Source organism: Falco biarmicus, unplaced genomic scaffold (genome assembly GCF_023638135.1).
Source record: "Falco biarmicus isolate bFalBia1 unplaced genomic scaffold, bFalBia1.pri scaffold_30, whole genome shotgun sequence".
Classification (NCBI taxonomy): Eukaryota; Metazoa; Chordata; class Aves; order Falconiformes; family Falconidae; genus Falco; species Falco biarmicus.
This window is the reverse complement of record NW_026611861.1, coordinates 1,403,476-1,419,838: the sequence shown is the minus strand read 5'-3', so window position 1 is coordinate 1,419,838 and position 16,363 is coordinate 1,403,476. Positions and strand designations below refer to the sequence as shown.

The 16,363-nt window shown below is 50.3% G+C and overlaps 1 protein-coding gene and 1 pseudogene across 1 annotated transcript in view; one reads left to right on the top strand and one right to left on the bottom strand.

The window, feature by feature from the left end:
* The window catches only part of LOC130143468 (heat shock factor protein 5-like), a 244,798-nt gene that overhangs the window by 155,055 nt on the left and 73,380 nt on the right, over positions 1–16,363 (top strand). The window lies entirely within an intron of this gene.
* The window catches only part of LOC130143466 (hydrocephalus-inducing protein homolog), a 66,605-nt pseudogene that overhangs the window by 28,692 nt on the left and 21,550 nt on the right, over positions 1–16,363 (bottom strand).

Sequence of the window (16,363 nt, the reverse complement as noted above, 5' to 3'; positions counted from 1 at the left end):
AGTGCTGTGAACGCGATATTGCAACACTGCTGGCTTAATGTCAGCCTCAGGCAGGCTGCAGCTGGCAGGTGGCATAAAATACAGACGGTGGATGTATGATGATCCAGCACAAAAACTCCTGCTGTTGTGCCCTGGCTTTGCTACAGCATATGCCAACGTGATACCCGAGGGGACGGCACACCATGACTCACCGCTACAGAAGTGACCTCAATAAGGAGACCAACCATAAATAGATGCAGATCCTACTTCCCCTCCCTCAGCCCCTAAATAATGTGAATCTCCTCGACCTCCACCAGCCTGAAAAGGAAAAAGCTGGTCTTGGAAAGTGGGGCACCACCAACTGTCGGCCTGCTTTGTTTGGTGGAGGGAGAAGGTGATCCATGGAAAGGAAATCACTGCTCAAAGCACACCAAAACCCCCAAAGGCAGAGCTGGCAACACAAGTACTGAAGTGACTCCCCAAAGTGCATCCTGTTAGTTCAGGGCACTCAGGGAAAAGGCAACGCCAAAGCCAGTATCTGCCCCTTCCCACAAATAACCGAACCCACAGCGAGCGGAGGGATGGACCATAGCTCCCACTGGAGATGGCGCCTTCTGCCAAAAACCAAAGTGCTCTGCAGTCCCCTCTCATTTGGATGGGGACCAGCTGGGCACCTCAGCTGAGGTGGAGGTTTGCAGGAACAAATATCGCTGTTATCTCCTGGCCCAACCTCTGCACCAACAGCAGTAGCACTTGCGTAACCTGCACATCTTGAAGACCACCTCCATCGGCTCAGAGCTGACACGTGGCACTGAGGAGTCGCTACCAGGCAATGACAAGACAGTGATGACTTGTCAAGGTAAGAGCAATGATTACAAATCCTTTTCCTCCCTTTCCTCTGGTTTCCATTTCCAAGGAGTCAGCTCCCACGTGTCTGTACTGTGACTTACAGCTAAGCTGTGGTGGGGAAGGTGCAGCAAAAAGCAAGGACTTTGTCCTTTGAGAGCCACCTGGGCTTCTACCACAGATGCCTCTGCTGACATACCATGCGTCTTTGCAAAAATAAATCAACTTTGAGACGCACTCAGGAAGTCAGAGTTACAGAACAGCTTGTTTCCCACAGGCTTGGACGGCTGCTCAAAACGTTCATGGTCACAGGCTGACTGCAAAACTGCTCCTCCTCTTTTCTCTTATTATTTTCATCAGCAAGTTAACCTTATACAGGCCGAAATAGCCTGCTGCAGCTTCCACTGAGAGCAACCCCTGGCAGCTAACGGCCCGCTTACACAGCAAAGCTGCTGCACAAACCCTGCAAAGCCACCCTGCCCAGAGAGCCTTTCCAAGGCTATCGTCCCTCCAGCGGCCTCCTAACCTCCAGCCACTTGTTCCAAGGGTTTGATTCTTTCTATAGGGTGCTCCCAGGCACCACAGGTGATAGGTGGGAAGAGCAGCCGCCGCTTTTGGCCAGAAGGTCTGAGGCAGCAAGGTCCCAGCTCTGGTGGGGCCCCTCCAGCAGATTTACACGGCGCTGCAAGAAGGGTCTCTGTCCACGCTACAAGTTACGGGACTCTCACCGGGGAGAAGGTTGTGGAAGTCAGCAGCAGTGGATTTTTAGATTTTACATTTGATAGGAAAAAAGACTAACATTTGATGTGAAGACACCCGTACGCCAGGGGGGAAGACAGACATCAGCAAAACTATGAATGTGAAACCCATTGTTCCATAAATCATGGAATTAATGGAAATCTAAAGACTGATAATGCTGAACCAGCCAGGAGGGGAACGACTCCTGTAGTATCCCACTTACACCCAGTCCTAAGCAAACTGTAACATCAACACAGCCATTCAGGAAAGGTTTCCACTCAAGACTTGAGGCCAGGCTACACTCTGGGTCCGTACAGCGCTACACGGAGCACCAGGACTCAGCGGGCAGCCAGGCTGCTGGACCTCACCCTAATGCACTTCAGGAGCCCAAGAGCAGGTTAAGCTCGTTATGGAGACCTAGCCCAGTTGTAATGAAGCAGGAGCCCTGGGACATGCTCCAAAACCAGCTGGCACAGCTCAGGCGATCGGCTCCCGCTCTCTGCAATACCCCTGCTGCTCTGACACAGGCTCTTGGTCCCATCATGCTGCTCTCAGCTGCAGTGGTGTGAAACTGCAGCTGTGCTCACATGGGGGGCTCTCAGCCTCATTCGGGCTACAGGAGTAACCGAGAAGAGAACAAGATCCCCTTCCTTAAAAAAAAAAATAGTTTCACCTACTATAAAAGAAAGAAGAGGCTTGGATTATTCTAGCGTTTGCAACAGGATGAGAAGGGATTTTGCATTGCTCAGGCAGCAGGCATTCTTCATCTCAGACCATGCAAATACTCAGAGTCAGGGCTCTGTTTCGTTGAAGGACATGAGGTTTTGATTGCGCAAACACAAAAGCCAAAAGTTTTCTCCAAGTCTGCAGTGAAACTCAAAAAGTTTGTTTAAAGCTGCCAGCCTTGCGTGCAGGCTCACAGACGATGCTGGGAGGGAGAGTCACACATGGTATAAATCCAGATTATATGAAGGGATTGGTCTTTCCGTGATTAAACGGGCTGAACTTGGCCTCCTTTCCATAGAGGACCTTTTCATTCTTCAACAGGTGAACTAATGCCCATGGTTAATCCCCATACGCTACGTGTAAGGCCTGCCCTTATATATAATAATCAGTACCCCTGAACACTGTAAGGACACTTATGAAGTGCCCTTAATTTATAGCCCTTGCAGCAGAGCTCAGCTTTAGGCAGGCTCTCGCCGCCTGCCAGGAGCTCACTGTTTAGAAACGCTTTTTGCAACAACCTCTCCCAGCCTCACTAGAAACCTCATGTCTTCCCTCTCGGCACATCAAGACGCTGATGCGGGTATCTGCCAAGTGACCTCATTCAGGGAGGAGGAGGAGGAGGAAGAGAGGTTCTCAGCTATCACTTACCACCGGCTCAATGGCAAAAATATCACTGGAGAAAAGCATAGAGTCTTCTCGCACCTTTGCCCTCTGGTTCTGGAAGGCATGGGAGAGAAGGGCAAGGCGTTCTTGGAGCGTGGGGTCCATTGCACACTGCTTGAGAAAAGAATCCCTCTCATTCTCCTCCTGCTTCTGCAGCCTGCGACAGCGCCTGCAGCCATGGGGAGACACAAACCAAGCAGATCATTTAATAAACAACATATCTGCAGAGACTGTCGCGTAAGTGCAGGAGCAGCAACGCACTGGGGGAGGAACAGCAGGAGCAGCTCAGCAAGGGGCTGACCCCAAGCCACGGGGTCCCAAGCAGATCAGGTTATCACTTGTTCGCTGGCATGGCAGGTAGTTTTACGCCACACTCACGAGCTAAGAGGAGGTTTTTGAAAGCTAGCAGCCCTCAGGAGAGCCTCCTGGCTCAAAGCTACTGCCACGACTAATGGACAACCCACCAACACCCTCAGATGGCTTTTCCTCCCGTAGAGGTGCTCGGGGAGATGGATGAAGATGAAGGAGCACACACTGCAGTGCTTCGCTGGCAAGGGGAGAGCAGCTGGGATTCAGCTGCAGGTTACCAGCCTCACTCTTTTTTACCTTCCCTTTTGGACTGGCAGGGATAAGCAAACTAGATCTGCTCCGCTGCCTACACTGCCATCCAGCAGAGGATCCCAGAGCATTTGAAAAGCCAACTCACGGACTTTCAGGCATTGCATCACTTCAGTGAAATTAATGGGTTTATATGCATGAAGACAGAGGCCCCGAGAGGTGAAGGGACTTTGCCCAGCATCACCCAATAACGAAGGCAGGACCAGCATCTCTGAATGCAAACCCTTACATCCAGCCTTGAACCACTTCAACATTCTTCTCTTTTTGGCCTTCTCCACAGAGCTTTGACACAGGTCACCTCTCCCTCACTCGGTAGTTGTAGCAGCAATCATTCTAGTGTTTAAAGCTCGCAACCGAGAGGTGAGAAGGGAGCACTGCTGCAGAGCACTTGCTTCCCAGCTGGCACGTGGATGTGCCCCCTTCACGCTCCAGTCCCCTGGCCACCAAGGACCAGCAGGTGACTACTCGAGGGGGATGAGGGGAAGGCTCCATACACAGCACATCAGGGCAACGTGGTATAAACAGGACCGCAATCACCACCCAGCTAAATTCCAATACATTTAGAAAGGAAACACAGCCATGGACATTACTAGCAGCACGCAGACAGAGCCTCGGGCAAATGCTGTCACCAGTGCCAAAAATACTTTCTTTGGCTTGCTCCCTGTGGAGTGTCATGAGAAATGTTTTTCCACGGCTGACCTACAGCGCTGTGCATGAGGGGGGCTTCCAGGCACAGAGATGAGCAACCCTCAACTAAGCCTTCATCAACAGACAATAATTCCATTGTTGAATCCCAGAAAGTCCTGCAGGAGGGAGACAGAGCAAACCCCTGGGTAGACCTTGTGATGATCCAGGTCTTTTGGGGTGACAGCCAAGCGCAGGGTGCTGAACTGCCTCCTCCCATCGTAAAAGTCCTCTCTGCTCTGACATCTCAAAAGCTTCTGCTACAGCAGGACAGTGGCCTCGGAGCTATGACCACCCCTAAGACTGCAAGTAAGGAAGAACAAAGCACTCTGCTCAGAGTATAGAACACGAGCTGGCATAAGATCAAGTGCCACTGGAAAAAAAAATGGGTTGAAGTTAACGGTGGGGAAACCTGGTTGCTTCTGAGGGGAGAGAGGATCACTCAGGGTCCCATCTGAGATAGGCAGGTGGGAAGAGATGCTAAAAGAATGGCGCAGGGACGTACTAAGAGAAGGTCATGAGACTTTTTCTGTTAACACACTGATCTTGCACAGAAGTCACACACTGCGCAATTAAAAACAGAGAAGAGTGGAAAACCAGTTTTGGCCTTCAAGGCATTTCTGACCTAATTACACTGAACTTTATTTGCTCAGAAGCCCTTAAAAAGTGCTCCAGTTGAAGGCAGTTTCCTGACCAGCTCTGGGTTCAGACTAACTCCTATACACCTACAGCCATTCAACTCCGAGAAGTCACACAAGGACTCCCTAAATCACCCCAGCTTCTAAGTGTCATTCCCAGTGCATCCCCTTGGGCTAGAAGTGTTTCCCTGCTGCCCCAAACGGAATTTCAAAGCTTCAGAGACACCCTGTGGAGAGCCTGCCCCACCTCTCAGCACCACGAAGACACAGGTGCTGACGCCCAAAGGCACTTCCAAGTCCTGTGCTGCCCTGCCTTCCCCGCAGAACCCTCCACCTCCGAACTCTCCCCAGCCCCAGAGAAGGGGCAGGGATACCTCGTTGTGCTGGAAGCCGGGACAGCACAAGGCAATTCAGCATCCTACAGCCGGATGGCCTCAACGTTCGGGGCCAGCAAAGCACCCTGCCCTGCGCACTACTGGACAAGAAGGCTGAAGAAGGTTGCCATCTTATCAAAGCTGGAGGGGAAGAAACTGCAGTGAATATCACAGCAGGTACGCTGCCTGCAGCTGTTAGGTGCTACCGCTCAACGCCGTCCCAGGTAAGGAGTGCCGACACCTTCCTCAGCCTCACAGACCCTCTGCGAGCCCGGGGACCTGGCCTCACGGACTTAGGGCTCCCACAGATGGCAATTTGCTCTCCGAGGAAATGCGACCTTTCCTCCCCAAAACATGAGCTGGAACATGGATGGAACCGGAATGGGAAGCACTGAGCTCCATTACCCTGAAGCCCAGGGACACACACCCTGATGTCATGGATGGTTTACTTGTCCTACGCCATTCAAAAAAGCACCAACATCCCTCTGAGGCCGTACGTTAGTTTTACCCTTGGGCAGCATGTCTTACTGAAATGAATCTTCCCAACGAACCTCAGGTTCTCCTGATCCTCCTCTTCTTGACTAACAAAAGCCTTCCACTGGAGTGGGCTATGACTTTACTCCGATTGTGGATGACCACGGATCTGTGGTTTGACAGCATGATGTAGGTCTTCCCAGCTGTCAAGGAGTTCCTGTCTAGCCTGGTGTTGACATCTTCAACTACTGCAAAATGAACTCCACGAAAACTATCATGATCTCCCTGTCTAAACCCATGGCCAGGTGGGTCTTGAAATAATGGGTATAGTTCTGATCTTAAAAACCAGACTGAAGCCTTTGAAATTTCTGCCCTTCTCCAAAGTACAGAGCAGCTTCTATACGAAGACTGAACAGGATTCCTCAACCTAGAAACCACACAGGAGATAGGTAGGTTTGTAGAAGTATGAATGGCCTGGGAAAAAGTGAACGAGGAAAAAGTTGTCACAATTTGTTGTAAAACAGGAACCCGAGGGCCTGAAATGGTATTAGTTAAAATGAGAGAAAAGTAGTTCTAGTACTTTTCCAAGGAATATTCCTTCCTTTGGAACGTACTGCCATAGGTGCCTACAGACGCTCATCGCTATAAATCCACAAAGCAACTGGACAAAGGCTTGGAAGGTAAAACCATCAGAAGCGATTAAACAAAGACGTGAATAAAGCCTCCAGCACAGAAAAATGCTGCCTCCAAGGCCCACGAGGGAGAAAGCATATGCACTGCCTGCTTCTACACGCTTTGCTAAGCATCCCCTACCGCTGCTCTCCTGGAGAGCACTTACACTCCCGGCTGCAGGCACCGAGGACGCTTCTGAAGGCTGGAGGGCTTTGCCGGAGCACCTTCTACCACAGAGAGAAGGATCTGGCATCGTGCTGACTGTGTAAACCCACAAACCTCCCGGTACAGACGAGAGCGTGCGGATGCCAGCGAGCCAGGGGGGAGCAGCAGGTCTTTCTGCCAGGCAGATAAACTGACACAGCAGAGCTGTCAGGGTTGGCCCAGGGCAGCTGCAGGCTTCATGGCCTGGGTGCCAAATTGGATGTGACATTTATTTAAGACTCTTGATGGTTTAATATGTAAGTCTGGAGGAAAAGAAAAAAACAACAACAAAACAATCTCTGTACTGTACCAGCAATGTAGCCCTAGGTATTTCACTTGATGGGGTAATGTCCGTGGGTCTGTGCTTTGGGACGCTTTGCTGCCATGGAAGCACATTTACTGAATCCAGACGTACCTGCCCTATCGTTACTTACACAACACGATGATCTTATTACAGGCTGTCAGCTCTCTCATTCTTACATGCTTTTGACGTATTTCCCAGAGACAGCAGGACACAGCTCACTCTGCAACCTGAACAAAGCAACACCTGAACTTGAAATTAAAAGAGAGGCTTCTTACACAGCAGTAGAGCAGGTGCTTTGGGCTGTGCACTCCTGAGCGATGCTCTCTGAGACAGCGGGAACACCACCGTGTTTTATTCCAGCATCCATCTGCATGGCTATGGCCACCGGTATCTTAGCACATCATGGTAACTTTTAACTATCTGAAAGTAAGAAACCCAGCACTGGGTCATCCTCTGGGGGGCCTGTTGTGCAGGAGGAGAGGGAATTTACAGAAGAGCTAAAATATCTTTCTGAATATTAAGCAAACCCTTGAACAAGATTTCAAAACAAATTTCAGGTTTTATGAAGAATGCGTTCCCAGCATTCAACAGCCAGTACCTTCCTCCATCGATTACTGCTCTAAATATTAGGAAGCTGGTAGCCAGATGGATTAGACTGAAGAGAAACAAAACAGCACTCTGCTGCCTTTCGTCCTCACCGTAATATTCTCCTTCTATCCCTGTAACTCCCTCCTCGCTGAATTTGGATTTTAAACCTTTTTAGGAGTGCATGACAGTCAGGTTCAGAATATTTGGGTAACAGGGAAAGCAAGTTTAAGTTAATTTGCCCAGTTTGTCAGAAAACTATGCCTGGCTCTCACCTCTTCTAAAAGAGACAGGTCCTGCTGCTTTTTCACTGAAAATACAAGCAAGCAACGAAAGCCGAGCTCTTCACTCAGAAGAGTGTCATTCTACCTCCACATCAATCCCCTGAGCAGTTCTTTTGCTCCTGCTGCTATCACGATACCCAACTGCCTCACCATCGCCAGCATATTCTGGGTTTTCAAACAGCATGCAAAGGTCTGCTGGTACCACTTCACCACCGGAGAAGGGAGTCACTTCACCAGGCTAACGATCTCTGGAAAGCGAGAGGAGTCCCCTGCGGCGGGATCCAGCCCTCCCCACCATATGCTTTTGGCTGCACCTCCCACAGAGCTACCTCGGTCAGAGCCAGGAGCGCTGCTCTGAGCTGTTTTGCTGTCAGGAAGCTAATGGCATCACCTACAAAGTGTGCTGGGTCTCTGACAAAGGCCACCTGTCAGTCCCCACGCTCGTATTTCCAGCACTAGAGCAAAACACAGGGCAGTGACAGTCATTTTTAAGTGCTTCTCTGAGGCAGTGCTCATGAGCTACCTTCAGACATCATTAAAACCATCGTGCTAGTTACTCCAGCCCTAGGAGCAGCTTGTTTATAAACCTCACCATTAAATAACTGCTGCCAACACAGGGGTTTCTACAGGACCATTGCCCAGGCTACAACAAAGCTCAGGGCACCCTAATCATCACTGCTGCCACAGCTGATGCTGTCAACAGCTAAAGCCCCCAGCAAAGCCCCCTCTGAGCCCATGCAGCCCATCGCAAGGAAAGGATCTGCTACCCCAGAGCACTGCAAGCCACCGTGAGACAACAGATGGGCAGGAAAAGGGAGATGGAGAGCAATGACCAGCCACAGCGTCTACGGGGCAGGTCGCAGGCTCTTCAGACGGCTCTCCTGCACTTAGGAGTCACCTTGCTTTCCACCAGGCTCCTTGCTGTGCATCCTCCTGTAATGGAGCACCCAAAGTATTCCCCATTACCTCCTCCGCACCGTGCTTAGGAAGGGCTGTTGGCTTTCTTACAGGATGAAATACTCCAGCGCAGGAATATCTGGGAGCCAGCACAGAGCCTTTGTGCTGCCCAGTGTGAAGGAGCCTCGCAGAAGGGACTGAAAGGACAATGAAACTGTTGGATAACACAAGACAGCGCTGCCGCATATCCAGGATGCCGTGGGCTATTTTTAATCATTATTGGTACTACAGCCATGATACGCTGGGGTTGCTGATCACTGAAACACTGCTTTTGGCCCACGGGGAAAGACAGGGCAGGAACCTTCCTTCTGATTGCCTGGCAAAGACATGCTTAATACGCCACTTCATAAATCAATCACCCCTCAAGCTACTCTTCTGCTTCTCAGCAAACGCTGATTGATCCACCAGGAAAGGAGACTAATGAATGGTCAGTTCTGCCCCGAAACGCATCCAGGGTTCATGGCACCTAAGAACATACTAGTGATTTCCACTGATGATAGAAGAGACAAGCTGCAGTCCAGGATGCCCTGCAAAGAGATGAAAACTACATTCTCCCAGAAATCCTTCACAGGCTAAGAACGGGATAGGCGGCGTCACATGGAAGTCTGCCTCTGGGGATGAACAAAAGAGCCAAAAGGAGACTTTTAACTCCAAATAACCCTCCGAGCACCCACCCCCAAGCCGTGCTCATGCAGTCAACGCCACGGGTTGCTTTAGCAGCATTTTTGTCAGAAGGGGTGTTACATAGTTTGGGAGATATAAAGCCATGACTAACAAAAAAAAAGATCAAGCAAATGAAGCACAAACTTAATTCCTCTTCTTCTACCCTCAAAGCGACAGACCATCAGCTTTGAAACAGAAGGCCCTAGAGAGGGGCGAAGGCCATACTCTGTTTGCAAGAAATTTAACAACCTTATCTAAAACAGTATATATAAAGAAAAATCATTGTTACAAGCAGTTGTGGAAAAGGGGAACAAAGACAGGAAACAGTTGTTAACTGTTAGCTGATCTGACATAAAGGAACACTTTGGAGACCAATTATACTCACCCATCAATCTAATTGATTTGAACCATAAAAGCCTATATAACCAATTATTTGTATAACGTATTAGTTACCAGTCCTCAGTCCGTTGCAGCACTGCTACGATTAAGATGCAAAGTCAACATATAATTGCACAAACTCCTATTTACACCTTTTTTTGCCTACAGTATATGCCACCCTGCACTCGCTTTGAAGCAGACGTACAAGAACATAAAAGTCCAACAGAAACTAGCCAATCCTGCTGGGAATTCTCACAAGTGAAGGAAGAAAAGCACAACATGCACCCACGACCTGAGGCAAGCAGAAAGGAAAATCCCTTTGCAAAGTTCTTAAATGCCTGGCAGTCCAAGGAAAAGCTAGAGCAGCCTCTTGTAATAACCACGGTGTCAGAGCCTGGCTTACACCTCAGGATAACACGGGAAACAAGATCTTTAAAAACTCACCAAACAAAACAAGTTTGTCTGCATCTGCTAGCACTAAACACAAACGGAAATAATTACATCAGTTCACGCACTACAGTAAAGCTTTGGAGCCAAGAGAGGCTGCTGCTTAGGGAAGCAGAAGGTTTCCCCACCTCTCAGCACTGGTAAGAAGCCACTACCAGCCTGCCTGGTGTTGAAGGATTGGAGAATTGCACGGCAATGAAGAGCTACAGACCTGACCACCAGTGGCACACAGTGGTGGCCACCAGAAGCTATGGGGCTGTTGCCGTGAATTTAGCTCGATAGGAACCGAACACACTGCGACATCAGAGCCCCTGTGAACGCTCACACCAGACCAAGGTTAAAACCAGAAATGGTTTTGGCATTCCCACCCTGGTACCCTGCACGACACAGGCACAGCTCAGGTCAAGATGCAGTGAGGCAGAGGGTTTGCTCAGGCAAGTCCTGAGCCTCCTCCGCTCTGGCTGGAGTCAGCACAAACCGCGAGGGCTCAGCAACCTGAGTGATCTCAGGAACGTGAAACGCAACACAGCAAGGGCTGAACTTCAGCTAAACCCTGCTGCCTATCCACATCCATCCGTGGGTTTGCAGAGAGAAAAGACAAAGAAAAAGGCTTGATCTAGAGGCTAAGTCAATAGGATTTTCATTTTGTTTTCAAACAAATTCCTGGAAGCTACTGATGGTAGTGCCAGCCTGGCAAGATGACAAGACCTTCGGTAGAAAGGGGGTTCTTAAAGGAAAGAGAAGAGAGGCATGCAGAGGTGGTTGTCTTCTCCAAAGTCTGCACAAAACCACAGACTAATATCACAGCGAGGTAACGTTTTACTCTTGCGAGTAGCTGAGATGCCCACAGGTGATGGCACATCCATGCTGCCGTTACTTGTTCAGCCTCAAACATCAATAAACACGTAGGGCTGGGATTTAATGAGCTTCCTGCGTGTGTACAGTGGCCACTAACACACCGCCAAGCCCTTGCAGAGGTGGCCTCATTTACCAAAGTAAGCTGATTCAGCTAAGCCCAGCATCAATTTCAGCTGAAGAAAGGGATTCAGCACCCCAACACACCGACATTCCCGGCTGGGAACCCCATGCTGATCTGTGCAGGAGCTGAGCAGTCAGCAACGCCCCTGACAATTCCCCTCGGCCCATTTGCAACGCGATGCAGCCCCTACCACAGTTTCCCACCGCGGCCGAGATGCACAGGCTGTGCTTGCCCTGCTGCCAGCCGAGCACACCCGGTTCTGTAGTTACCGTCATCTTCACCAAACCCAAATGGCTCTAACACACCACATCAAACTCTCTGTCGTGCCACAGGTGACTGAAGAGCTCCACATCAGCTCCCTAATTAATCGTGTTTCATATGCCTTGATTTTTCCTGTGATCTCATGCCTCATTTTCCCCCATTTGTGATGAAACCTCGGTGCTTTCTCAAGCTGGCGGTTATCACTCACAGCTCCAGAGGCTGCTGCAGCACAGAGAAGCTGCCTGTGGTTAGACCGAGAAGGGCAGAGGCACCTCAGGGCAGTGGCTCGGGCCATCCTGCGTAGGGCAGACGACCCAGATCCTCTTCTGACATCCCCTGCCACCCTGAGCATTGCTGCCGCACTAAATACAGTGATCCCCAGCCAGTTCTTCCAGATCTACCCAAGAAATTCTTTTGTTATTATTTTTTATGCTTACGTTGCCCTAAGGAGATCTTGTCTATCGTGCAAGTGTTGGTGCTGGCTTAGAGGAAGGGGAAGATCTGAGGCCAGCTCATCACTTACTGACCAACCCAAACCACACATCCCAGTAGCTCTCCGGTGCTCAGTACCAAACCCCCCTGCAGCAGCCCCCCGCGTGCGGGCAGCCTAAGCAGCAGCTGCTGGCCAGCCTTCGGGACTGGGGGGCTGGCGGGACCCTGCCAGGGAGGAGACGGCTCCGGCAGGGCTTGCTTCTCCACGCTGCAGGCTGGAATCACCACCCCTGACGCGTTCGACAAACACACAGATGTGGTGCTTCGGGACACGGTTTAGTGGTGGGCTTGGCAATCCGGGGTTAAGTTGGACTTGGTCATCTTCAAGGTCTTTTCCAACCTCCATCATTCTATGATTCTACGAGGCTGCTGGCATCTGCCCCACGCCTAGCAAGCAGCAATGGGGAGGAAACGGTGCTGGGGACCCCCTGCTTCCAGGGCCAGGCAGCAAAGCCCAGCGGCGGGGGAACAAGGCAGCCAGACCCCTCCCTGACCCAGGGCAAGGCAAGCTCTGCTCCACATCCAGCTCCCCGCGTGCTGCACTGAAGAAGCCTATTTAGCTGCTCCCTCCTGCCATATAGGAATAACCTGAATCTGGCACAGAGCAAGTTTTGCTGCCCAGGGCTCAGGAGGGGAGACATGCCTTCACCCACTTCCTATGGGGACAGGAACTGAGCCAGCGCAGGAAAACTCACTCTGATCAACAACCACGGAGCCAGAATCAGACCCTGCTCGCACTTTCTACCTGCCCTTGAAGTAAGCAATTGAGGAGCCGAGGCTGAACTCCCCCATCTGTGCCCTGGGCGTGCAGAACCACAAAGGATGCTCTGAGCCTGGGTCTGCCATCCACAGCAAACAAGCCAAGATTTGCTTTAGCACAGCTCCTGCTCAGCAGCTGTCAGCCCTCCTGCAAGCTGTGTGGGAAGTTGAGGGAAAACAGGGTATTCATCTGCCAAACACCTAGACGGTTCCTCAGCAGGCTTTTAGCACAAGGCTGGAGGCTTCCAGCAGGACTAAAACCACCGAGAACTACTCCTGAGCCACACACGTTACCTCTCTTCTGGGGAAACCGCTTTTTGGGGCTCTGAACCAAGGGGAGACAGAAGAGTAATGGAATAGGCAGTTCTGCTTGAGGGCTGCCTCCTCTTGGGTATGCTGTCTCCTAAAATACTCCTATGGGTATGGGTTCTGATCTCCCCCCTCAAAGAGGGTGAGAACCTGCCCCACGCTTTTGCTTCTGCATTAGACTCACAGAGCTACTGAAAGAGAGCCATCTGCATCACTACTTTTATTACTGACAGCAATAAAAGCATCTCAATATATAGCGTCCGTCAGCCACGCACAAGCTCAGTGGTGCTTTGCTAATTACTGAAGTTTTCTGTGCTGACAAAGAGATGCCAAGGGATGCAGCAACCGATGGGGAAAAACTGCACAGAGGAATTTCAATACCGCACCACAGATCCCCTGGGCTAGAAGCGTGTTGTAGCGCCTTGCCACAAGGGCCAGTGGGCACTGCTGGCACCCACATACAGGCACAGGATCTGGTCCTACACCTTGAAGACCACCCATCATACTATACTAGTACTCTTTGGAGACAGGAGCCTAATGTGTGTCAGCATTTAGGGAGCTCTGAGTAGAGAAGCAATTCTCCTTCCACAACTCCAAGCATCTCGCCGGCACCTCCTGTCTCTGGCAGCCTTCTTCACCTGCATGGAGCACCTGCCGTAGACGTTATTGTTTCTGGATGGCACTGGACTGGTGGATTTGCTTTGCACCTCTGGCACACCTCTGGGAACCCGTCATGCATCTCCTCAGCCACGTGTCCCTGAGCAAAGCTCACCTTCCCACACCAAGCTGGTGCTACGCTGCCAGGTTGCAATAAATGTTGTTACTGCAGCAAACTGGGTTTGGTGTAAAATCAGCAGCACTCAGGGCAAGCAGCTTGGGCGTCATCTCACTTGAGCAGGACTTGACAGCTGAAAGAATATCAAAACTTCATGAATACTGACTTGGTTGAGACTAGGACTTACCTCCATAAACTTATTTTCCCACATCCACACGGTCCACACAGGGTGGGCTGAACGTCATCTGGGAAAGGCCAAGTGACCGACAGGACTTTCAGTGGTATTGAAACCTTTTCCAAAGCTGTACGAGTGCTTCGCACGCAGGTTTCAGAAACCCTTTCAAGTACCATAATCTGATGTTAAGGTGCTGGACAGGGATATGCTGGAGCCCAGAACATCCCAAGTCACCCTCATTTCAGTACGAGCTGGGATTTTTCACACCCAGACACATGTACACAGGCGAAAAGGAGGAGTTTAGGCATGTAAAGCACTGAAGGACAAGTTTTCATTGTAAATCATTACGCTCATAGCAGCAAACATTTTCTCCACACTCATCCATAAATTTGGAGCAACAGAACCGCCACCACACACACAGTCTATCCAGGGGACAGTACCTGTGCTCCTAACCAGCCCAAAAGACACACAATTTAAATCAACCAAATCATACACTAAGGGAAAAATTGTGACTTGTTCACATGGAAGAGCTCCATGCTTGCTTAAGCAATGCTAGGGACAGATCTGACCCAGCTTCAGCAGAAATTTAAGCAATGTTCACCTGATCCTGCGTAAGTCACCCTAAGAAGGGTGTGATCCATTGAGAACGACTGCTGCCTGCGAGCAAGTCAGTACTGATACACAGCCAAGCGAGGGAAACGCCTCCCAACACCTTAAACTGCTGTTTTGCTCTTAGCACTTCTGCTTCTTAATAAACACTCTGTTGGTGGCTCTGAAAGAGCAACCCGGCTGCTTTCTGTACGCGCGTCACAGGGAGCCTGCCGTGGTGCCGGACACATTAGCCAGGGCTCGCCACGCGAGGTCAGGGAACGCTGTCTGGTGCTCTGCACTACTCCTGCAATAAGCTCTGCACCACACCTCGAAAGACTGATTGATTAAACGTTTCTGCTTCACTTTAGCAATTCATCTCAGCAGCCTTTCACTTACCTGTACGCTTCAAAGCTAGAGAGATAATCCCTTCATTATCCCCTTGCTCTCCTTCGCAATTCGTAGTTTATTTCAAAATAACTGCAACATTGTACTGGCAGGCAGGAATGAAATCCTGGGTTCATCTCCCAGGGAGCTGCACGTGTTCCTGGGAAAACACCCATCTCAGAGCCAGCAGAGGGTTTATCCCCGTGGCCTACCCACACAAATCACTTTTGCAAAGATTGACTATGGGGGAACCAGCTGTTTCAGTAAGAACAAGACTCTCAGGTTTTTCAAAGCAAGCCACGAAGATCCTGGCCCTAATTATTCGCTCACTCTGTTCCGTCACAAAGTATAAACCCTACGGCCCTAATCTCCACTGTCACTGCTCATCTGCCCCAGAGAAATTCTAGCCCTCTGAATTTTATCCTATAGATTCTGTATAGGCATACAAATAAGGCACGTTTTTGTGCTTCCCTAGCTGATATTTCAGTCACCCGTCCTAGAAACTGTCACCCAAAACAATAAGCTCCTCTGAGTGAGCATCAACCATTCTCCGTGAATATGTCAATAACTGAAAAACATTAGACAAAGCTGAAATAAGTCGTAAGGCTACATAAGTGTTTGGAAGATACAGGAGCATTTGTAACTTCCACAAACCCAAGACAACTAAAATGCTCTTTGCCGGGCTAAAGCAGCACACAGTATCCCCTCGGTTAGGACACCGCACTTCCAAGGACCAACGCTGAGGAACAGGGACAAACCAAACCTCCCTCTCAGGCGACAGGAAACACACGCCAAGTGCCTTCACGCAACTGAGGAAGCGCCTCGTTCGGCACCACAACATACCCCTGCTGAGCCAAGGCCGACAGAAGCATTCTAACATGGCGCCTTTTCCTAAAGATATTCCCCGCTTACTCCTAAGTGAAGCGTAAAGCTGATGGTGTTTCTGTGGCCTGACCTCAGCTTCTCCTAGCCTAATATAAATGTTACACCTATCTCGGGAGGCAGCGAGCTCTTCCTGCCAAATCCCAAGAGCCCTCAAGTCCTGGCTGCATTAGTCCTGTGTTGTGAGCTGTGGGAGAAGGCAAAAAGAAAGAACAAGGCTCTGCGGCAAAACAACGTAGAAGCAGTGCAGGGGACAGATGTGTAAGAGACAGCGGCATTGGAGCGAGTCTGACAGAGGCACGCATTCCCACGTCGCGCTTCAAACATAGCACCGCCAAGGAATGAAGCTTCACACGTGCATATGCACACCGTAACGGAGAATCAAGGTTCCTCCCGCCTCCGACTCAGCAACTCCCAGCAAAACCGGATTCCAAAAAACCTCATTCCTGCTTGAGGGGATGCACTTTAAAAGCCCCCTAAACACCAACTATTTGTCACTTTTCTTTGAGGCAAAGCCGGGAC